Source organism: Anolis carolinensis, chromosome 4, assembly GCF_035594765.1.
Source record: "Anolis carolinensis isolate JA03-04 chromosome 4, rAnoCar3.1.pri, whole genome shotgun sequence".
In the NCBI taxonomy this organism is placed as follows: Eukaryota; Metazoa; Chordata; class Lepidosauria; order Squamata; family Dactyloidae; genus Anolis; species Anolis carolinensis.
Genome location: NC_085844.1, coordinates 206,741,913 through 206,767,424, shown reverse-complemented (window position 1 = coordinate 206,767,424; position 25,512 = coordinate 206,741,913). Strand labels below are relative to the sequence as shown.

The window sequence follows — 25,512 nt, the reverse complement described above, 5'->3', positions numbered from 1 at the left end:
ATTATGGTGGAACCTCTCTCTACATACGAAAGCACTAACATTGCATTTAGTGTTCTTTTATGATGAATTATTGGCTGTTTGACAGCCAAAAACACATCTCATTGAATATGGTAAGTTAAGAATAGGATAGTATTAACAGAGTACCATGTTCCCTCACTACTTCGTGGTTCACTTTTCACGGATTTGCTGTTTCGCAGTTTTTCAATAAACTCTAAAAGACTATTATAAATCATTAAAAAATTACAATTTACAGCCTAAGGAAGGGAAAGAAAAGGAGCCCAAGTGGCAACAGGAGGAGGAGGAGGCAATTTACCAAAACACAATTGGTTGATAAAGACTTAAAATAGTGTATAACTACTAAAATAATGTATAAATATTAAAATTAATATAGTGTCCCCACTTTGTGGACTTTCACTTATTGTGGGTGGTCCTGGAACCTAACCCCCGCGATAAATGAGGGAACACTGTATATATCAAAACAAATTGAAAGCATCCCTCACTGAATCATGAAGAAAGCATGACCTAAAGCAAATAACTGGTCTTCGTAAAAACATCTCAAAAACACAAAATACTTCTCTGGTAAACAGTCGGTTCCAGCAGATTCCAGCACCCTGTGGTTTTTCTAGACTGAGATTCTACTTTTCAGAAAAATACATAGCTGTGCAATTGCTTAAAACAATTATTGTTCTTATTCCTTCAAAGCCAGCTATTCCTCTTAACACATCCATTTTCTAAATCTGATCATAAAATCATTCCAATTTTCAAACCAAGGAGGGCTGCTGAACAAGATTTCCTTCTTATGTTTTGGTCTGAGATTTTTTCAGAGGGTAAAAAAGAACATTTGGTTAGTAAAGCAGGGGAATCCGATCTGTTCTATTTGTCCAGTGGAGCAACTTTCTAAACAAAGTTGGTAACCTAGGGAAAAAGATGAACGTGGAGTGTATGACTGTGGGGGTGGGGTATCATATTCAGCTTCTTATGTGTGGGAATCATAGGTTAGATCATTTTTACTGCTAGGGTTTTCAAGACAGAATATGACTAAGAAAATGCAATCAGCAGCATTTCACGTTTTGGGGAAATGAAGATGAATTTGAAGACTGAAAAGCCTAAGTATCACATCTCTTTCTCTACCTTTCACACACACAGACACACACATACCACATGCAAAGTCTAGAACACACAGGTCAATTTCACACATTATAGTCACACAACTATAATTCCAGGAATGGTTACCTCAATGCATCATGTTGGCATACAGACACTTGTTCATCTGAAGCACAGGTTAACTCTCAAGAGGCTCCTTAAGAAAGAGATTAATCCTTTCATAGCAGCCTCTTCATTCCTTCCAACCTTCTTAGTCCCTGTTGGTCTTGGACAGATTGAGTATCCCTTAGCCAGAATCCCCAATCCTCCAAACTCCAAAATCGGCAGTTGGATAGAAACACCTTTGTTTTCTTATAGCTGAATGTACATAAATTAGTACAAGGATTGTCAATGAAATGACGTTTGGGCTATGTCTACAAGATACATATCAAATATAAATGATGTTCACATTAAGGCTTGGGCCCCCTCCCTAAAAAATATGTCATTATGTATATGCAAATAGTCCAAAATTTAAAAAAAATTAAAAACTTCTGATTGCAAGCATTTTGGATAAGAGAGGCTCAACAGTACCTGATACTTTTGTTGAGCATCTTTAATCCAAAATGCTTAGTACCAGAAGTATTTCAGATTCCCCCTCCCCTGGATTTTGGAATATCTACATTTGCATATACATATATAGATAATTTGGATATGGAACCCGTCTAAACATGAAATCCATCCATGTTCTAAATATACATAGCCTGAATATAGTTTTTATACACATTTTAAAATTTTGTGCCTGGGCAGTGCATGAGACAAAGGTGTCATTCCACCACCTGTCCATGTGAACTGTTTTGGATTTTGGAATTCCGGATAAGAGATGCTCAATCTGTACTCTTTTTTATACACATTTTATACCTGTATCTGCATATATATATATCTATATATATAAAAGAGTAATGGCATCAGGGCAGTGGACAAAACAACAAAAGTACAGGCCCCCCAACCTCAAAATTTGACAACACAACCCATCATCCACGGCACTAGGTTGATACAACAAAAAGAAAAGAAAAATTAAGTCCTAATTAGAGAGAGAGTAATAATTGTTTTTATCCAATTGCTGCCAGTTAGAGTGCTAAGCTCCACCCACTTGGTTTCCTAGCAACCTACTCAGCTCACGGGACAGGCACAGTTAGGCCTCACTTAGGCATTTTCCATAGATTATCTGATTTTAACTGGATTAAATGGCAGTGTAGGCTCAAGGCCCTTCCACACAGCTATATTACCCATTTATAATCTTATATTATCTGCTTTGAACTGGATTATCTTGAGTCCACACTGCCAGATAATTCACTTCAGTGTGCATTTTATACAGCTGTGTAGAAGGGGCCTCATATAATCCAGTTCTAAGCAGATATAAGATTATAAATATACAATAGAGTCTCACTTATCCAACATAAACAGGCCGGCAGAACGTTGGATAAGTGAATATGTTGGATAATAAGAAGAGATTCAGAAAAAGCCTATTAAACATCAAATTAGGTAATGATTATACAAATTAAGCACCAAATATCATGTTATACAGCAAATCTGACAGAAAATGTAGTTCAATACTCAGTAATGCTATGTTGTAATTACTGTATTTACAAATTTAGCACCAAAATATCACAATGAATTTAAAACATTGACTACAAAACATTGACTACTAAAAGGCAGACTGCGTTGGATAATCCAGAACTTTGGATAAGCGAATGTTGGATAAGTGAGATTCTACTGTAATATGAAATAATTACTGTGGTAATCCAGAACAACCCAATTCTGCCATGGAGGACACAATCCAAGCAGGCCCAACAGATGGCCACCCAGCCTCTCAATAAGAATAAGAATAAGAATATTGTACAATCCTAAGGTTAGCAGATACCCCTAAGGATCATCCAGTTCAACTTCCTTATATCATGCAGGAGGACACAATCCAACCACTCCTGACAGATGACCATCCAATATCTGCACAATAATAACACACATCGAATCATAGCATCAGACAGTTAGGAGACACACCTAAAGGCCATCCACTCCAACTCAACTCTGCCATGGAGGACACAATCCAAGCACTCCCAACAGATGGCCACCCAGCCTCTCAATACTAATACTACTACTAATAATAATAATAACAACATCATACAATCCTAAGGTTTGGAGTTACCCCTAAAGGTCATCCAGATCAACTTCCTTCTACCATGCAGGAGGACACAATCCAAGCGCTCCTGACAGATGGCCATCCAGCCTCTACATAATAATAATAATGATGATGAAGAAGATGATAATAATAATAATAATAATAATAATAATAATAATAATAGAAGCATAGAATCCAAGAGTTTGGAGAGACACCTAGGGGCCATCCAGCCCAACCCTTTCTACTATGCAGCTGGACACAACCCAAGCTTTCACAACACATGGACAACGTATAAATACTATACAATACTAAAGGTAAAGGTTTCCCCTGACGTTAAGTCCAGTCATGTCTGACTCTGGGGCCTGGTGCTCATCTCCATTTCTAAGCCGAAGAGCCGGCGTTGTCCGTAGACACCTCTAAGGTCATGTGGCCGGCATGACTGCATGGAGCGCCCTTACTTTCCTGCCGGAGCGGTACCTATTAATCTACTCACATTTGCATGTTTTTGAACTGTTTGGTTGGCAGGAGCTGGAGCTAACAGCAGCCGCTCACGCCGCTCCCGGGGTTTGAACCAGGGACCTTTTGGTCTCCAGCTCAGTGCTTTAACGCACTTCGCCACCGGGGCTCCTTATACAATACTACACAGGGACATAGACCCCCTCTACCCTCACCACTTTCACAGTACACAAATAACCAAATGCATACTAAACATAAAGACAACCATACAACAGACATTCAATACCACCACTACCTCAACAAGTTCTCACCAACACCACCAGACAACGCCACAGCAACGCGTGGCCGGGCACAGCTAGTATATATATATATATATACATAATGAGATAACAGACAGGACCCAAGTCTAAACTAGCCATTCATCTATGTCCTATACACACATAGAACCACAGAGTTGGAGACCACAAGGGCCAACCATTACAACCCCTTGCCATACAGGACGACACAATCAATGCATTTTTGATAGATGGCCATCCAGCTATAGCTTGAAGGTAATGTATACACAATGTTTAAATAATGTTGTGCCTGAAACAAACTTGTGCGGGAGGCAAAGATGTCACCCTCTCACTCTCACATTTCGGATTTTAAATATGGGATGCTCTACCTTTGGGTAGTAGGGCCCTTTTAACTCATAGAAATTACTGTGCTTTAATTAATTTTTTATAATTTTTATTGTTAATTTTGTTTACTTGTCTTGTTTGTTTTTATATTGATTTGATGTGTTATTATTTGTTAATTTTATGTATCTTATTTTAGTTAATTACAGAACCATAGAGTTGGAAGAGACCTTGAGGGCCACCTAGTCCAACCCCCTGCCAAGAAGCAGGAAAATCGCATACAAAGCTTCCCCACCAGATGGTCACCCAGCCTCTGATTAAAAGCCTCCAAAGAAGGAGCCTCCACCATACTCTGGGGCAGAGAATTCCACTGCTGAACACCTCTCACCCGTAGGAAGTTCTCCCTAATGTTCAGGTGGAATCTCCTTTCTTGTAGCTTGAAGCCATTGTTTTGCATCCTAGTCTCCAGGGCAGCAAAAACAAAAACAAAACAACAAAACAAAACACAAGTTTGTTCCCTCCTCCCTATGACTTCCCCTCACATATTCATACATGGCCATCATGTCTCCACTCAGCCTTCTCTTCTGCAGGCTAAACATGCCCAGAGTTTTAAGCAGCTCCTCATAGGGGTTGTTCTCCAGATCCTTAACCATTTGAGTTGCCCTCATCTGGACACATTCCAGCTTGTCAACATCTCCCTTCAAATGCGGTGCCCAGAACTGGACACAGTATTGCAGGTGTGGTCAGACCAAGGCAGAATGGAAGGGTAGCACGACTTCCCTGGATCTAGACACGATACTCCTATTTATGCAGGCCAAAATCCCATTGGCTTTTTTGTCACCGCATCTCATGGTTGGCTCATGTTTAACTTGTTGTCCAGGGGGACTCCAAAATCTTTTTTCACACATACTGTTCTTGAGCTAGGCGTCCCCAATTCTGTATCTTTGTTGAATTATGTTGCGAGCTGCCCTGAGTCCCACGGGGAGATTGGGTGGGGTACAAATAAAGTTTATTATTATTACTTATACAGTAGAGTCTCACTAATCCAAGCCTCGCTTATCCAAGCCTCTGGATTATCCAAGCCATTTTTGTAGTCAATGCTTTCAATATATCGTGATATTTTGGTGCTAAATTCATAAATACAGTAATTACAACATAACATTACTGTGTATTGAACTACTTTTTCTGTCAAATTTGTTGTATAACATGATGTTTTGGAGCTTAATTTGTAAAATCATAACCTAATTTGATGTTTAATAGGCTTTTCCTTAATCCATCCTTATAATCCAAGATATTCGCTTATCCAAGCTTCTGTCGGCCCGTTTAGCTTGAATAAGTGAGACTCTACTGTACTTGATTCTCTTTTAAGTAAGGATTACCTTGTCAAAAATGGTTGGGACCAGAAGCTTTCAGGTTTTGTTGGATTTTGGAATACTAATATCTGGAATACGTAAACGCCAATGCTAGGGTTGGAAGAGACCTCAAGAGCCATCCAGTCCAATCCAAGCACTCCCGACAGATGGCCATCCAGCTTCTACTTAAAGACCTCCAGAAGAGATTACCCAGGCATGGGCAAACCTGGGCCCTCCAGGTGTTTTGGACTTCAACTCCCACAATTCCTAAGAGCCGATAGGCTGTTAGGTATTGTGGGAGTTGAAGTCCAAAGCACCTGGAGGGCCCAAGTTTGCCCATGCTTGAGATAACCTGTTGGAAGGGATGCTCACGCCTGCTGTATCCGAATGTCGACTAAAACCCTTGGCCTGGGCAGAGTCTCTCCTCAGAGAGGGAGGCCCCTTGTGGCGCCGTCCTTTCTGAGGGAGCAGCGGGGCTGCAACGAAGACGACCCCCTCCTTCCCTCCCTTTGGAGGCCCGAAGCCCTCACGCAGGCGCCCCTCTCCTTCCCCCCTCCTCCGCTCTGATTCCCGCCCCACCGCTTTCCTCGCAATCGCTTCTCACCGGAGCTCCTCTTTGCTCGCCGCCTCCCTCTCCGCCGCCGCCTTCTTCTCCTCAGCCACCACCAGTGTCCCCACTCGGCCCCACTCTCCATCCAGCCTCCTCAAAGCTCGGCCTGATTGACGCTTACGGCCGCCAACCGCCTCGCCGGGCCTCTCGGAGCGTTGTCCAATCGGCGCGCCGCTTGCCTCGGAGCCGGCCTCCTCGAGGGCCCTTCTAACCAATTAGAGGCCGAAGCCGGTGGCTTAACGCGAGGGGGGCGTATACGTGTGCTTCTTTGGGAAGGCTTGAAAATCCCTTTTGTTCGCCGTGGTTGAGGGAAAGAGAGAGAGAGCAGGGATTTTGTGGCGTCACTTCCGGGGAAGGGTAGGATAGGGGCGAAAAAGGGATCTGGGAGTTCGTCGGAATGGAAACTGGTTTTTGGAGTCTTGAAATAATACAAAATAACGTGTGCTGATCTTGGAATATTTAAACGGTGTTTGTGTGAGTTTATAACAGGCCTGGGCAAACTTGGCCCCTCTAGGTGGGCTGTCGGGAATTTTGGGAGTTGAAGTTCAAAACACCTGGAGGGGCCAAGTTTGACCAGGCCTGATTTGTAATATATGTCATGGTTTTATTATTATATATTGCTATAATTTTCTCTATTTATTATACTTCTACCCAGGGCCGTAGCCAGAAAAAAAATTCGGAGGGGTTTTTGAAAATTTGGGGGGGGGGGGGGGGGGATTGAACCCCTAACCCCCCCCCCCCCCCCTCCGCTACAGACCTGTCAATATCTGCTTGAGATAGTGCCTGGAGGGACTCTTAATTTTTTGAGTCTCATAGACTTAGCATGGGGATTTGGTTAACCAGTTAAAAATCATGAGTAAACCAGATTTTTTTTTAACCTGAAAATTTTCGGGGATGGTTTGAAACCCCCCCCCCCCCCCCCAAACCCGGCTACAGGCTTGCTTCTACCTTGCTCTTCTCACCCCGAAGGGGACTCAGAGCAGCTTACAGTTTGGCCACTTACGTGCCACATTGCAAATACAAGGAGTAGAATAAATATAATACAATAGGAATCAAAGCACATTTAACATAAAATGCAGGACAAAAATCTTGCAAAGCAGAATAATGACCAGAAATAAGATATAAATAAATCTTAAGCATTAGAAACATTTATATTATGGATTGATGATAATAAATGGAAGCTCTTACGTGTGCCCACGGCCCAGAATCACCTGCAGAACAAGAACATGCCACTCAGGTTTGCAGAACAAAAACACAGAAACTTTACAGATTCCAAGAGCTCAAAAAACAGTAGTATTTACAATGATCCCTTTGATTACTTACAGAAGTCTACAGTCATAGTCCTTTCTCAGTCCACAAATCTGCTTCAGAGATGAATACAGTACTGGTTCTCCTTATTTTTTTCAGCAGCAAACAGGCATCAAAATAGCAAGGCCTCTGAGTACACTCCTATCTTCACTAGCAGCACTGAAAACTTTTCCAAACTGGTTCTGCAGCAGCAGAACAGAAACAGCATCAAATCAATCATTTTCCAGTTAACATACACAGCACAGTGCTTTTTGCAAATCATGACAAAAGAGACAAAGCGGTTTACAGTTTGGCCACTTCAGTGCCACACTGCAAATACACAGCATATAATAAATATAATACAACACAAATCTATGCGTATTTAACATAAAATTCAAGATAAAAATCACACAAAGCATAATCACATCCAGAAATAAGATATAAATAAATCTTAAGCATTAAAAAACATTTAAAACCAATTTCAATTATTGTGGAGACTCATCAATTAAACAGTATATTTTGCTTAAGCCCAGTCATCAGTGATAAACAGGAGCCAGAGAGAAAATTAAGAGAAGTCTCAACAAAATAAATAAACAAATTCTGAAACAAAACAATAACAAAAGTCCCCACTAAAACCCAGAAGGAACAGAGTTGAAAGTTGAGCATTAACAGAGAAGTCAGTGGCCCCAAACCAAGCCAACTCCAGTTTCAGTACTAAGTTGATGGTCGGGGGGGGGGGGGGTAGTAGCTAGCAACGAGGTTATGGCAGAGTAATGGGAAATGATGGGGAAGGTAGGGCGGCTCTGTTGCACCAACCTCTCCAGTCAGTGCTGGGCAGTGGGAGGGAAGGCCGTGTGGAGCGCAGCTCAGGGAAGCCGCCAATTGGGTCGCAGGACTCGTTGCTCTCACCGGTGGTCGGGTCTGTGTGAGACCACAGTGCTGGGCAGCTGATGGAAAAGGCCGCTCCGGAGCAGTTAAAGATGACTGGAGGGTCTCCCAGAGGCTGTTGGAGAGTTCCTGATTGATAGACTGACTCCCTCCCAGTCAGCGGCCAGTGGAATGGCAGTTAAAGATGGTGTGTTGTGGTTAGTTTATTATTTTTATATTGTGTAATGTTTGTTCACATGTTGTGTGCTGCTTTGAGTTCTGATTCGAGAGAAAAGCAGGATAGAAATAAATTAATAATATTAATTGATCTCTTCTTACACATTCCATCTTTTTTATATCTATTTTTCTCACCAATCTTTTTGGAATTGAGAATGGCATTAGAGCTGCTTGTCTGCTCTGAATCTGTAGTGAAAGGAGGAAAAACTTCCCTACATTGATGAGATCACCCACACTGCAGAATTAAAGCGGTTTGACATCACTTCTAACTTCTTGCTTTGTCAGATGTAAAATTAATGCAGTTTGGCTCAGTGTCATGAATCGTGGGAATTAAAGTTTGGTAAGGCACCAGCACTTTTGTCAGCTAAGGCAAAAGACCTTGTGAAAGAACAGCTCCCATGATTTCATCGAACCATAAGAATTAAAGTGGTATCAAACTACATTTATTCTACAATGTAGATGAACCCAAAGCCCTTAGGTTTTTTTTTAATCATGTCAGAAGCAACTTGAGAACATACTGCAAGTTTGAACCTTTAGTGGGAAGGTGTTTAATGTGCAGATTGGTCCCATTGATATGTATTTTTCCGCACATTAAACAGAGCCCTTAGTGAGAAAATGTTTATTGTTCGGAAAAATACATATTGATGGGACCAATCTGCATTGTACAGTTATAGCAGTTTAATGACTGTAGCTTCACTCTAAAGAATCCTGGGTTTTCGTCTTTTGAATGGAAACTAATCCAAAGTACACCAGTCTAATGAATGGGTTCTCTCTTTTTCCGCCTCCTTTGAATATCCCCTTTGTGGACAATTGCACCTCTGTCAATGAATCGTTTTGAATTCTTGCCCCATTTCCTTTCTCCAGAGGTATAGTATTCTTGTCTTCCTTTGGCCTGTGCTTTGTGTCTTAGAGTCATCTGAGTTGTTGGAAGAGCATGTTAAAATGTTAAAATAATATGTGTTATTCTCTAATGCCAGTCTTTTTTCTTACTTGATTCCAAATGTTTTATGTCAGTACAACTTAAAAACAAGAATAAAAGCATAGGAAGGAGCGGTTGGGTGTAGGCTTGGTTAAACAAACCTCAAATGCCAGATCTTCCATTATGTATATATCTTCCATTCAAGGTTTATTTTTTGATGAATGGGAAATTGACGTTTTTGGTTCCCCTTTGGCATGGACTTCATCTATCCCTTCTTGTTTCTATCTTGGACAACATTATCCATTCTTCAGATGTCCTGAACTGTAAACTGCACCTCAGTATCCCTGATGAGCAGGGACAAAGGAGTTACAGTCTCATTCAGTGGTTTTCATCTTTGATCCTCCAAGTAGTTGGGCTTCAGCTCCTAGAATCCCTGACCATTGGTCAAATTGGCTGAGCTTCAGAGAAATGAATTCTTAAACATCTGGCAGGCCAGAGTTGGAGAACCTTTGGTCTCAATAATTGGATTGACTCAAGTGTGGAGGATTGGCCTGAGAGAGGCAATTCTTGCTAGACTCGTAAAGCAAAACAAAAAACATGAGTTTTTATGATACTGGGGAAAATATAAATGTTCTTAAATGAGCAGAGATGGAAAGTTGTGGACTTTGGACAGAGCGCAGAACACAGTGATGGCTGATAAGTATTGCCTGTGCTGTACATACCTGTGGCATTACTTGCTCTAAAGCTACACTGTAGAATTAATGCCGTTAAGTGGTGTCACTTTAGCTGCCATAGTTTAATATTATGGAAACACATCGATTGTAGTTTTACAATATATTTATCTTTCTCTGTCAAAGATTGCCTCATTAAACTACAGCTCTCACAATTCCATGGCATTGAGCCATGTCAGTTCAAGTGGCCTCAAACTACATTAATTCTACAGTGTAGATGCACCCAAAGAGCAAATGTTTACAAGTGTTTCTGAACTGAGGTGTTGGGACAGCTACAGATGGAGCAGAAGAGAACCAACTGGTTTCTATGGCTTTCAGACATGTAGCACAATTTTCCCCCACTGGAACAGTAACACAGTGGTTATGATCTGTATCTGCTGGACAACAGCCTGTGCAAAGAAAAGGGAAGCAAGAGAAGGGGGAGAAAATAGCAATGAGCTGCCACAATAAAAAAAAAAATCTTAAGTAAATCCTAGCATGTGTGAATAGCGTATAATTGCAATGATGTTGAAGGGCTAAGCGTGCTACCTGATCATAGCACACAGTGGCCACAGTTGAATATTTGATTGAGAGTTCTCAAGCACATTAAAAACCTACAAATACACAGGAAGAAAGGAAGGAAGGAAGACACAGTGTCATAAGAGTGGCTTGAAGGTTAAAGGACGTATAGTTGTGTGTTTTTTTTAATTTTTGCAATTTTTGTTGCCTTGTTGATGTTGTTGTGTACCTTCAAGTCATTTCCAACTTAGGGCAACCCTAAGACAAACCAATCATGAGGTTTTTCTAGCATGATTCATTCATTGCAATTGCCTTCCTTGAAGGCTCAGAGAGTATGACTTGCCCAAAGTCAAGGTTTCCATGGCCGGGAAGTAATTTGAACCCTGGTCTTCAAAATTGTAGCCAAACACTTCATCATTACATTATGCTGACTAAGGGCCAAAAATCCCCAGCCTGCATGGCCTTTATGCTTTGTGGTTTCAAAAAACAAAACAACATTTTCAAGTTTTGCCTGCTCCTGTCTTCGGTGGGAAGAAAAAAGTAAGACAGGTTGGGCAGGCTACTTGAGGTGAAACACAGCATTCACATGCGGAGGAAGATAAACTGAAGGAGATAATTCTGACACTGAAAGCAACTGCTTCATCCATTTAATAAATGTAACATTCTTAGTGTTAGTGTAGCATTGCCCTGGTATCATAGGGAATGACAACACAAGCAAACGTATGGAGGCAACCCAAACCATAGAAGACATTATTTCAGCAGCAGCAGCAGCATTGTTTCAACACTAAAAAGAGCTGTATTGTAATTCCACATCTGCAAGAGCTGCCTCACAAGTGGTCCTCTGGCCCCAAATCTGCATGGCTGGAAATGAAAAACATGTGATGGTTTTAACTCATTAGCCTTTCTGGAAAACATGCCTTGAGGCCAGCACATGGCATGTGTATGTAAGAAAAAAAATGTCTTATCTCTGTAGCTTATCCCACTAAAGGGATGATGCAGTATTCATACAGTGGCTTGGTTGTTGCAGCTACATTTTGGAATTCCTTTCCCATAAAGTCCAACATTGTCCTTCTTTTTTACTGTTCTTGCTTTGGTAGGCAACCTCCTTTTTATTCCAGCAGGTTTTGAAATGGAAAGCTTTAAAAGAGCAGACATGTTGGACTGTTTTAAACTGAATGGTTTTTAATTATTTTTTTTAATCTTTTCAGTTGCGTTCATTCTTTACATTGGAGGTTTGAATTGTTTTAACATGTCCTTAATGTTTAACTGTACTCTTCTTTCATTTTGAAGCTGCTCTGACTTCCAATTTTGGCATACAAATAAATATTGTCATCAACATCACTATCTCTATAAATGACTGAAGCAAATGCAAGTTATTTTGTTTGTAGAGAAATTGAATCTTTAATCCTTCTTAGAAAGCAGGGATGTTTCAAGTTGTTATCCATGTATTCCATATTATTGTTGGCCTTCCACCTTCACTGAAGTTACGGGCACAAAACCTCTGTGAAAGTGGGGAAAGCACAAATAAAACACTATTTTTCAATTTGAGATAATACTTCCAGGAATTTCTAAATCTTCCAATGGGGCTCTATTATCAACTTCTGCCAAATGTTGACCTTATAATGGTGCTGAAGGATCTAAAACTGCACAGAAAAGTGTTCTCTCTACAGATCTCTGGAAACACTAAAATCAGGCACTTTTGGATATGTGTGCATGTGTATGTGGAAATCTGTGTAGGCATTCTGAAGGGAACTAATTTTGAATATGCAGTTTAAGAAAAATATAAATATATGGTTTTATGGCAGTCAGTAAGTTACAATTTTCATATGCCCCTCTCATTCATTTCTAAAACCTAATTCTCTCATAGTGCTGTGTACAGCATGCGCTGCAGAACCAGCTATACATATTAATTGCAATTTTAATAATGGTATGATAAATTTTATTTCTATTTTTAAAAATAGAGTTGAAATTAAAAAGAACATTTCTTTTTCCTTCTGATTAACATTCAAAAGGATTTGTATGCATTCCATTACAATAATGATTTAATACTTCAACACTTACTGTATTTATTATTGGAGCATGCAGCTGTCTGCTTTTGTGTAGAAGTAATGAAGTAAATTAATAACAGTGACAACAGGAATGACTTCTCTTACTAATATTGTGGTTTGCTTTTTCTCTCTTTTTCACGGTGTATGTAAATGTTACTTCTCCGAAAGCAGAACAAAATGCTCTTTGCAGGGTTTGATTTTGTCCTTCACTTCTCAGACCTTGTTTGGATTCCAAAAGCTCAGCATCAATTGACTATCAAATAGAAAAAGAGCTTATTAAGATTTGTGGATTTTCTTCATGTAGAAAAAAACATGATTCAGATCTTCCCTTTTGCCAGTTTAATTAAACCCCAGGAGAAAAACAGTGTGTACTCATGTGGTTTTGCTTTTGAGCTGAAGGAGCCTCAAGAGGTTTCAATTCTCAGATAAGAGAATTGTCAAGATGAAATTACACATTCCATAAATTGCTTTTGTAACCTTAAGCTTCAAGGGGGGAAACACATAAAATACCCCTGTTTTAAAGCATACTTTTTTTTTGAAGCAGTCTTATACTAAGTTAAACCTATCAGTCCATCTATATACCCTTCAGCTGTCCTGACCTGGGACAGCAACAATCCTCTGCCATCCTATTTTTTCAGCTTTAAAAAAATAAATCTCAGTTTCTCTTTTCTACTTTTACTCTCCCCATATTGTTTTGTCTTAAGTCAAGTTTGTCAATCTTGTTCACTGGAGGAGTATAAAAACAGCTCTCAGAAGTATGGGTAGTTAAGTATGGGCTGCTGGAAATTAATTCGTTTTTCTAAATTTCAGGTTTTACTGAAAGAGGAGGAGGAGGGAGAAGATGGGGGCCGCCTCGCCTGAGGCCTGGTCTGTGTTTGTGAGGCGGGAAGGCGTCGGATGGTGCAGAGAACGGAGAGACTGAGAGAGATAGAGATATCTGTGTCCCAAATATATCTGTTCAGTGCCTTCTGAGTTGCTCCGTCTTCTGAGTGCCCAGGGGGAAGACTGTCATCCGGTCTCAGCCATGGATTGAAGTTTTGGGTTTTGTCCTGCCACTTTTGGACTCTGGCTTGCTGAGGTGTTCTTGACATGAGAGATCTCTGGAGCCACCCCTGCCCTGATGGGAAACGAACCAGATTCTAGTAGATATTAAGGCATTTGGAAACCAAAGTACAGTAAGAAAACCAGTCCTCTAGGAAAAAGGATTCCTCTCAAGGGGCTGATCTTGCTGAATTCCTACATTAACTTTGGATTGTAGAGTAGAACCATAGAGTCGGAAGAGACTGCATGAGGCACCCATTCCAGGCCTCTGCCGTGCAGGAAAAGTGCAAAGTACCCCTGACAAATGAACATCTACCCTCTGTTTAAAAGATCCCAAAGGAGCCTCCACTACATTTTGAGGCAGAGAGTTCCACTGCTGAACAGCTCTTACAGTCAGGAAGTTCTTCTTAATGTTCTGATGGAAGCTACTTTCCGGTAATTTGAACCCACTGCTGTGAGTAATCAGAAAGGAAAAACCAGAATCAAGTATCCGTATTGGAATTAAATGTACATAACATTGTGGACATGGAGGAGAAAGCATATAAATGTATTGAATGTGGAAAGAGCTTTAGTCAGCATGGAAACCTGAAGACACATCAAAGGACTCACACTGGGGAGAAACCCTACCTATGCCTGGAGTGTGGACAGGGCTTCGCTCGTAGTTCACATCTAAAAACCCATCAAAGGACTCACATTGGGGAGAAACCCTATAACTGCCTGGAGTGTGGACAGAGCTTCACTCAAAGTTCAGCTCTGCGTAAACATCAAAGGACTCACACTGGGGAGAAACCCTATAAATGCCTGGAGTGTGGACAGAGCTTTACTCAGAGTGGAACTCTATACTCACATCAAAGAACTCACACTGGGGAGAAACCCTATACATGCCTGGAGTGTGGACAAAGCTTTGCTCAAAGTGGAAACCTAAGTTCACATCAAAGGAGACCCCATAAATGCCTGGAGTGTGGAATGAACTTCACTAATAATAGAAATCTACGTTTACATCAAAGAACTCATACTGCAGAGAAACCCTATGAATGCCTGGAATGTGGCCAGAGCTTTGCTTGTCGTGGAAATCTACATTCACATCAAAGGACTCACACTGGGGAGAAACCATAGAAATGCATGGAGTGTGGACAGAGCTTTTCACGGAATAACATTATACATAGACATAATAGAATTCACCCTGAAGAGAATGGTGTTAATTGACACCAGAGTGTCATTCTAACATGTACAAAAGCAACTCTTGCAAATTATGGAAATGCAAGCTCAAAGTTGGGACATTTCATCACATGTGGTGTATTGTAGAAAGATTGAACTAAAATACATTCCATTCTGGAAGTAATTAAGGTTAAATGAAACTAGAGTTTTACATGTTGAGAATGTTGGATGATGAATTAGAATGAAAACATGGGTTGTTACTGTGTGATACTAAAGTAAGAATAGACTATACACAGGGATGGAAGGAATGTTTTATTCCAAAGCAAAAAGAATGGCTTGTGAAGACCTGCAAATTGGCCAAAACAAACAATCTGACAACAATGTGGGCAAATATCAGTTGTAATATGTATTAATTCTAAGAGTGTTATCAGAAGTAGAAGTGTGGCTATATTATCCAAAGGGAGTAGAATACTGAGAGATAAAAATTAACAGATAGAATGAGGCCTTTAGGCACGTCTCCCTGTCTGTTTTCTAGTTCAGTTGTGTGTCTATGTAGGTAACTGTTTCGTTAGGCTGTTTCTGATTTAGTTTTGTATCTCATGTAGTAGTTGGATTGTCACCTTGACATGGTGAGGGGGCTTGCTTGTTCCAATGAACCTGCGGGCACAACCACTAGAGTCATGCACTCCCAGGAGTGGCCACAGGGGAGGATCCAGATCAATAATAATCCGAAGACCCAAAGACCTCAACGGCGGAGCAGACGGAGGATAACATGGTACATGTTACAACGGCTGTGAAGGTGGAAGAAGGCTGCAACAGACTGAGAAGCCACTCTCGTTGTGTTAATCATATCACTGCTGGGACCCCACTCTGTGAAGACTGTGTGTTGACCGGCCGTGCACCGTCCTCCACACATTAAAAAAAATCATGCACAGGCGTCTTCCAAGAAATGGAGGACAGTCATCCTCGAACTACGAGGGATCGCCTAAGTAAGTAAGTAAGTGATTTCTTATATTTAACATAGTCTAGATCCCCAGTATCCCTAATTTGCATCTATTCCAACTTCCAGTTAATCTTCTGTTGTCCTATTTTTTTCAGCTGGTTTTAAAATATTCCAGTTCCTCTACCCACCTCCCACTTTTTCCTTTGTCCTCAGCTTATTTCTGCTGCTGCAAAAACAGTTCAAATAGATTAAGTAGTGTTCACTCAATTAACTCAGCAACAGGGAGTTGAGAGGAGGAGGTGAAGTCATGCCCTTCCCAGTAGGTCAGTGGTTCTCAATCTGGGGTCCCCAAAAGTTTTTGGCCTTCAGTTCCCAGAAAATCTAACAGCTGATAAACTGGCTGGGATTTCTGGGAGTTATAGATCAAAAACATCTGGAGACCCCAGGTAGAAAACCACTGCAGTAGGTGGTAGCAAGCAGCTGCTGCCTCTCCTTGTTCATTTCTTTTCTTCCTCCTTAATAATGTTTGTCATCTTGACTATCCTCTGATGTGTCCCAGTTTTCAACTTCTGAAATGCTGGAGTGTGTACAGCATGCCTCAATTTGGATTTGCATGCAAAGAACTTCCATTTCCCTCCTGATGGTTCTCTCTTCTTCCACTCATCTCTGTGCTACCATGTATACTTCTGCTCTTGTTAGTGGTTAGTGCAGAGCAGCACTCACTAAAATCGAAACAGTCTCACAGATGCAAACTTCTGCAAAACAATGATAGTTTCTGGAGAAAAGCAGCTGCTGCTACACAGTCAAGCAATACACATGTCTCCTATGTCAATATAACAATATAATAAAATATAATACTAATATTATGCTATACTAATAATATATATTGTATATACATATAAATATTGATAATATTATAATGTAATACAATATGATAATACACTATTATAATTGTAAATTATATGCTACATGTAATATTACTAATAACATTACAGTATAGTGGTATAGTACAATATAGTAATATATAATGCTTATATTGTGCTATGCTAATAATATAATACATTGTGGGCCCCTGGTGGCACAGTGCGTTAAAGCGCTGAGCTGCTGAACTTGCGGACCAAAAGGTGCCAGGTTCAAATCCGGGGAGCGGGATGAGCGCCCGCTGTTAGCCCCAGCTCCTGCCAACCTAGCAGTTTGAAAATATGCAAATGTGAGTAGATCAATAGGTACAGCTCCAGCGGGAAGGTAACGGCGCTCCATGCAGCCATGCCGGCCACATGACCTTGGAGGTGTCTACGGACAATGCCGGCTCTTCGGCTTAGAAATGGAGATGAGCACCAACCCCCAGAGTCGGTCACGACTGGACTTAACGTCAGGGGAAAACCTTTATCTTTTTTATGTACATATAACTTGTAAACCTCCCTGAGTCCCCTTCGGGGTGAGAAGGACGGGATATAAATGTCGCAAATAAATAAATAAGGTGACCCAGTGTCACAGAGCAAACATAAAAAACAATCCGCTGTTAGGAAAAGCTTGTTCCATTTGTTCTCAAGTATGTCCATTTAATTGTTTATTGAAAAAGATTTTACCCTACCTTTCTAGAAAGAAAAGGAAAAAAAAACACCAGTCTACCACACATAATAATTGAGGTCAGGATTTACATTGAAAATGACAGCTCTTCTTGATCTTAGACTTGCAAGAATGAAAACTGGAGAAAGTGTCAGCACCTTTAATAATTGTATAAAAGAAGGGGTTCCCACAGGTGTTGCATGTTATGTGACCATGTGATGAGGAAGACTTGGTGATATTCCCATTTTTACTCAACCACTAAAAGTACAGGAGTCGCCAGTTCTCAATCTGACAGAGCTATTCTGCTGATCACAATATGTCCATAGTGAATACAACTGGAGAATGCCATCTGCATACTCTTTTGTCTTCCACCTTTATTCCAGGTTGGACATAAGTAGTTTGAGCTGGTACTTCTTGAATTTTGGTAGCCCAAGTAGTCATTTTCTAACTTAATATGAGCTGAGCTGCACCAAGTGGCCTTTCATATTACACAATTATAGCACTATGATTCCACATTAAATGAATGGTAGTGTCCCATATAATCTTACGACTTGTAATTTAAGGAGGGGAATTTCTTAGCCAGAGAGCTCTAGTATCTCCCTAAATGACAAACCCTTGGATTCTAAAGAACTCAGTCATGGCATTTAATGTGGAATCGCAGTGCTATAATGGTATAGTGGGAAAGGGCCGGATTGGCGATATATAAGTGTGTTTGTACGTATTCCAGATGGGAAATATGGAGGTCTCTGGTCTTGTAAGAGCAGGGTAAGCACTTTTAAGTGCCACAGCCATGATCTGTAAGGCAGGGCATCTATTTATTTATTTTACTTTGTATCCATTTTCCCATTCAAATGGCCGATGTATGCAAGCCTGTCCACTAAATACAATCCTAACATTAGGAATGAGGTGAAAGTGATTTTTTAAAAGGAAGGTGTGAATACAATTTGTAGTAATCAAAAAACCCTACAGGAGGTGTAAAGGGGGTCAAGAGGACTAGTCCAGTCCCAGGTCTGGACTTTGTTAATTCTTGGTGTACAGGGAGATAATGTGTTGAGTTTCCCTTGTTAGACAGACTACAGGTCAGTAAGCATTATGTGTTGACTGTCTCTGTGTCCTACTCTTTGGATTCATTTTTATTCAAATAGTATATCTCTAGTCTGAATTTGTGTAGCTTTTAGTTTGATCTTGTGCCCTTGCTTTCTTGAATGTGTCTATTTTAGGTTCATTGAGTTTTCCAAAACTAGAACTGGATGTTCATTTGTACATGCAACTGTTGCTTAAAAATGCCTTGCTTGTAAAAGCTATAAGAAAGAAGCTGAGATTGCGTTGCCAGACTTGCACTTTATTGCTGTGGCATGCTGCGCCATGCTGCGCCATGACAACAGACTGATAAACAAATAGATGTACCTTCCTGCAGTGCGAAACCTGTTTAAAGTTCACTTTAAGTGGCTTTCCCAGCAAGGCAAAAGAAACACCTACAAAGGCTGGGCATATTCCCTGTATGTCAAACCAGTTCTTTCATCACAATGGCATCCTTCTTTGCAAATAAGTATGCCTCTCATAGAGAGATGATGAAACCTGTTTATTTTTCTTTCTCTTACATTCAACTTTTTTGAAGGTTCATATTTATTCTATCCAACACATAAAAATGTGTAAATTTGGGAACCTATTCAAAACTTGAATGCAACATTAAACCTTTCCATTGGTAGTTGCCAACTTTATTTATTAATTATTTATTTACAGCATTTATATTCCGCCCTTCTCACCCCGAAGGGGACTCAGGGCGGATCACATTGCACACAAAGGCAAACATTCAATGCCATAACATAGAACAGAGACAGAGACAAGACGCAGGCATGGGCTGGCCTCGAACTCATGACCTCTTGGTCAGAGTGATTTGTTGCAGCTGGCTTGCTATCCAGCCTGCGCCACAGCCCGGCCTAAATTCTACACCTATGCATGACATTGAAGAGCGCCATGTCGCATTTGCCTTCTGTATAGATATTAAAGTTGTGGAACATCTGAGGGAAAATAAAAAATAGGAGCTTTGATTGCGTACTGACATGGCTGAAGATACAAGGATTTCTATCGAAACAGTTTAAGACTTTTTGTGTTAATCCCTTGGTTTGGGTGAATGAATCTATTCCTTTTGGTTTTTGGCAAGTTCTTTTGATAAAAGAACAAAATAAATATATCTCATCCACCTATACTGAGGGAGAAAATTCCTTAAAACTTGGATATATACATGAAATTAGAAGTGGCCACTAAATTATATTGCTCACAGTTTCCTCTTATGTGAAAAGGTATGCATTGTTAATTGCTAGTCATCATTTTTAAAGACTATGAGCCTAGCAGTTGTCACTCCTGGTAGGGGCAAGTGTTTCCCAATTAAAAATGGTATGTTATATTTTAAAGATAGTAATGAGAGCATTTCATGTTGAAAACAGGATGCTATGTGTTGTATATTTTTAAAGCTATGAAAATCTTGGTGCAGGTTAACTGTCCCTTATCTAGAATTCTGAAATCTGAAATACTCCAGAATCTGAAATTGTCCACATGGGTGGCTGAGATAGTGACACTACTGAACAAATTCTGTTTTATACATACAATTATTAAAATATTGTATACTTTTAGCTTCAGATTATGTGTATAGGGTGTAGATGAAAAATAAATGAATTTCATGTTTAGACATGGGTTCCATCTCCATAATACCTCATTATATAGGTACAGTAGAGCACCCGTCCATGTGGACCCAACACCAGTAGTTTTATCTACCTGCATACATCAAAATATGTTCTTTCTAGGAGTTTTCTAGGTCTTCCAGAGTATGCTGTTATTCATGGTTTCCTGTTTCCAAGATAAATTATGGAATACATCCCCTGCATTCCAGGGGAATTGCATTTTATATGCAAATATAAACATTTCAAAATCCAAAATCCTAACAGTTTGGTCCCAAGCATTCAGATAAGGGATACTTAGCCTGTAACTGAATATTCATAACAGATGCCAGCATGATATCGACAAGCAAATGAAGGAAATAAAATAAGAATAAAAATGATTTGTGCTTTATGTGAAGGCACCCTTTCAAAAGATCATTATCACTATGCTGAAAAAAAAAGCTCCTGTTCCAAATTAGGGGTGTGAAAAATTCCGTTGGTTGATTCAGATTTCAGATAATTTTGGAGATCCGGCAGCTGAGCCACCAGAAACGGACCAGGAAGGACCCCTTCAAAGTCTTCCTGGAATGAAAAACAGACCGCCTAATCTTTTGGCTAAAAATTCAGGAAAGATTAATTGATCAGGACTTATTTTTCATCAGTATTCTGAATGTCTGTTTTGCAAGCACAAGCAGCAATATCTCCGTGGTGGGGGCGATGGGGCTGAGTGGCGAGCTGCATCATGTTTCTCAGTCAATCAGAGGGCGGGTTCTGTCCATTCTCCTCCCCTCTTGTGGCGCAAACTGCTTTGGAATTCAAATTCCAGAAATCCCTGTTGTAGTTTTAAAAAAAGATATTGGCAAAAACTTAAACATTTTCCCCAAAATCAGAGAATTAATAAAACTTTCTGAAACTTGGGGGGCTTATGTCATCAATGTGTCTTACAACAGTGCCAAGTTTAATCCTGATAACCATAAAAATGATGGAGAAACCAGCCTCTAAAGTTTCCCCATTGGCTCCAATGTACCAAATCCTACCAAAAATAAAATGGAACTCAGGGTTCTGAATTTACGAATCCGAACAGTCCCTCTCCTAATTTCCCAGAATCTTCCCGAAAAACAACTGGGTGGTGGGGGCCACCCAAAACTGAAATGAAAATAGAACTGATTTCTGCTGTTTCGCACACCCCTATTCCAAATGTGTATCTCTTATCCCAAGTAACTTGCTTGAGATACCAAAGGAATTTACTGCAAAACATTGTCTGAACTATTACAACTCATGAACCACATATTTGATCTTTCATGTGTTTACTCAGATACAATGCCCTGTGATTTCAGGGGATCTTTCTCTCATATAATTGTGTACATAGGAATAAAATCCCAGTGCAGTTAATGGAGCTATCTTTTAAGTAAGCTTGCAGCAGATTTCTTGATCAAATGAAATAACTCAAGCCTACTACCTTAGTTCTATAAACATCTGTGATGACATCTGTCATCAAGCTGACAATTGGATTGTGGTTTAAAGGTCCACCCTTCCTTTTCAAGTGGCAGGGAGATGCTGCAGTCTCAGCACTTGACTGGGAAAAGGATAATTTTGAATCATTCAGAGCTGCAATTGCTTTAAAAAGAGAAAAGAAGATGGAAACTGACAAATGGAGTGAATTTCTTTTAAACACATAAATAAATGTCAACAAGAATTCTCAGCAGGTTTGTTTTGTTTACGTGCCAAGGTTGTCATAATATTCCATTTGTCTGGTTAATTTGTTTTTTTGTAATAATTTACTGGGAAGCTAAATAATTAGCTACTTTTCCTGTCTAGTGGAAAATCTAGCATTTGCATTGGGATCAAGCAAGTAAAAACACTTTCCTTATAGCAAACAATAGAAACAATTTCTGCATTCTGAAGACACAAGGGTCTTAAAAGTAAATATGATCTGGAAAAGTTATTTTGGGGGTCTGCATCGTTCAGTAGTCTTCTGGTTATGGAATTCTGGAAATCTGTCTCCTTCATTAAATGGGTTTTCGTGACTCTGAAATACATTAATAATGCTCCTCAGTTCTCCAGCCAGTGAAAATTTCCAAGAATGCAGGGTCTATCCTACTGTTGGTTTGCTTTGAGAATTAGGGTTTCGGGTTCTTATTCGTGATATGTAATATTTCTGTTTATTTATAAAGAAACAAATAAATCCTACATGGAAGGGCATGAGTAAAATCTCCACTGAGCACTCAGCATTTCACTTTCCTAGTATCAGTCAGAATATGTAGCCAAATACACTGTCTGAGCCCAGGAGTACAAGGTTCAGCTTCTTCGTTTTCTTATTCCAAAGTGATTGGCTTGCACTTTTGATTTCTGCACAGACACAAAGATTACAACATTCTGTAGGAGGAAAGGAGCATCCCATAATAATAATAATAATAATAATAATTTTATTCTTATATCCCGCCCCATCTCCCCGGAGGGACTCGGGGCGGCTTACATGGGGCCATGCCCAGACACGACAGCACAAATCAGATAAAACATTAAACCGAGCAGTAAAACTTCAACATGATTAAAAACAGTCATAAAAGTCAATATACACAATAATATTAAAATCCCGATTTGGGTCAAAAGATCCAGGCCAAGGTGCAAAGCAATATCAAGTTATCAGGGAGGGATAATTATACAGCAGGTGTAATACTTAAAGTGCTGAATGAATCCTAAAAACAATCCAGAGGGTCTACTGCTTAATAGGTAAATAACATGATCCCACAAGGATCAGTCAACGAAGGCCTTCTGGAATAGCCAAGTTTTCAGGCTCTTCCTGAAAGAAAGTAGGGTAGGGGCCTGCCTAATCTCCCTGGGGAGCGAGTTCCACAGCCGAGGGGCCACGGCGGAGAAGGCCCTCTCCCTCGTCCCCACCAACCGCAACTGCGAAGTTGGTGGAAGCGAGAGGAGGGCCTCCCCCGACGAGCGAAGAGGTCGTGCGGGTTCATAGGGGGAAATGCGGTCTCGAAGGTAGGTGGGTCCTAAACCGTTTAGGGCTTTGTAGGTGATAACCTGCACCTTGAATTGGGCTCGGAAAATAAATGGCAGCCAGTGGAGCTCTTTAAACAGCGGCGTTGAGCGCGCCCTGTAATCTGCCCCAGTTAGAAACCTGGCTGCCGATCGTTGTACTAGTTGTAGTTTCCGAGCCATCTTCAAAGGCAGCCCCACGTAGAGCACATTGCAGTAATCCAGTCTAGAGGTAACTAAGGCATGGACCACCATGGTCAGATCTGACTTCTCGAGGTATGGTCGCAGCTGGCGCACAAGTTTTAGTTGTGCAAAGGCCCTCCCAGCCACGGCCGACACCTGGGCCTCAAGTGTCAGCGCAGAGTCCAGGAGGACCCCCAAGCTGCGGACCTGTGCCTTCAGGGGGAGTGCAACCCCGTCAAGCACAGGTTGCCACCCAATACCCCGATCAGACGTACGACTGACCTGGAGGACCTCTGTCTTGTCAGGATTGAGCTTCAGCTTGTTCGCCCTCATCCAGGCCAATACAGCGGCCAGACACTGGTCCAGTATCCGAGGGGCTTCCTTGGAATTAGGTGGAAAGGAGTAGTAGAGTTGGGTGTCATCCGCGTAGAGATGGCACCGCACTCCAAAACTCCGGATGACCTCACCCAGCGGTTTCAAGTAGATATTAAAAAGCATGGGGGACAAAATGGAACCTTGCGGGACCCCACAGGTCAATGGCCAGGGGTCCGAACAGGTGTCCCCCAGCTTCACCAACTGGGAACGGCCCTCTAGGAAGGACTGGAGCCACTGCAGAACAGTACCCCCAAGGCCCATCCCGGAGAGACGTCCCAGAAGGATACCATGGTCGATGGTATCGAAAGCCGCTGAGTTGTCCAAGAGAACCAGCAGGGTCACACACCCCCTGTCCAGCTCTCTGCGGAGGTCATCCACCAAGGCGACCAAAGCCGTCTCGGTACTGTAGCCAGGTCTGAAACCAGACTGCGATTTGTCCAGAAAATCCGTATCTTCCAAGAATCCCTGGAGCTGGGAAGCAACCACCCGCTCCAAGACCTTGCCCAAGAATGGAAGGTTAGAGATTGGTCTGTAGTTACTGAGGTTAGCCGGATCCAAGGAGGCTTTCTTCAAAACAGGCCTCACCACAGCTTGTTTTAGGCCAGATGGAAATATGCCCTGCTCCAAAGAGGCATTGATTATTCTCACAAACCAATCAACTAGCCCTCCACTGGCTTGTTTTAAGAGCCAAGATGGGCAAGGGTCAAGGGCACAGGTGGTCGCCCTCACCGCTCCAAGAATTTTGTCCACATCATCAGGCTGCACAAGCCGAAACGAATCCCACAAGATCGAACAGACAGATGCCTCGGTTACCTCACCTGGCAATGCATCAAGGCCGGCGTCTAAGTCGGAACGAATCTGAGCGACTTTGTCTGCAAAATGGTGAGCGAACTCGCTACACCGAGTTGACGAGATGTCGGGTGCTCCCCCGACCTGAGGAGGGTGGAGGAGCTCCCCAACAACTTGAAACAACTCTGAAGATCTATTTGTTGCAGACGCAATGCGGGCAGTCGAGAAAACTTTCCTGGCTGCCCGCAATGCCGTGGAATAGGCCCTAATAGCGGCTCTAGACCGTGCTCGGTCAGATACGTCACGAGTTGTCCGCCAGCGGCACTCTAGTCTCCTTCTTGCACGTTTCATCTCCGCCAGCTCCCCAGTAAACCAGGGAGCTGGGGCAACTCCACGCAGCGAGAGGGGACACTCAGGAGCGATCGTGTCTATTGCCCTGGACAACTCGCCATTATAACGAGTGACCAGGGCATCGACAGGATCGTCAGCTTCCATGGTAGACAGATCCCCAAGAGACCTCAGGAATCTCTCAGGATCCATAAGTCTCCTGAGGCGGACCATCTTAATTGGTCCACCACCCCTGCGGAGGTTGGAAGAGACGGTTAGTCTTAAACTGATCAGATAGTGGTCGGACCATGACAATGGAAGAATAATTTGCTCTTCCACTCCGACCAAACCGTCGCCCGCAACAAAAACCAGGTCGAGTGTATGTCCAGCTTGATGAGTGGGACCCGATATTATTTGGGACAGACCCATGGTCGTCATGGCGGCCATGAATTCCTGAGCTGCACCTGTCAAGGTGGTCTCAGCGTGAATGTTGAAGTCGCCCAGCAACAACAGGCGCTGGGAACCCAACACCACGCTAGAAACCACCTCTGCTAGCTCAGGCAGGGAGACTGCTGTGTCGCGGGGTGGACGGTACACC

At 41.5% G+C, this 25,512-nt stretch overlaps 1 protein-coding gene and 1 long non-coding RNA gene across 4 annotated transcripts in view; one reads left to right on the top strand and one right to left on the bottom strand.

The window, feature by feature from the left end:
* cttnbp2nl (CTTNBP2 N-terminal like) overlaps positions 1 to 6,444 on the bottom strand; it is a 35,711-nt gene extending 29,267 nt beyond the window's left edge. For 2 of the 3 annotated variants that reach the window (XM_003220440.4, XM_008109837.3), the window contains exon 1: positions 6,289 to 6,444. The gene's annotated coding sequence lies outside the window, so the exon portion shown is untranslated. The remainder of the gene's footprint in view (positions 1 to 6,288) is intronic. The other variant, XM_062978660.1, reaches the window with a different exon arrangement.
* Positions 6,445 to 6,579: 135 nt separating this feature from the next.
* Positions 6,580 to 21,951, top strand: LOC134298435 (uncharacterized). Its single transcript, XR_010005523.1, has 2 exons — positions 6,580 to 8,656; positions 13,692 to 21,951. It is a non-coding gene; the product is annotated as an uncharacterized LOC134298435 (long non-coding RNA).
* Positions 21,952 to 25,512: the final 3,561 nt, after the last annotated feature.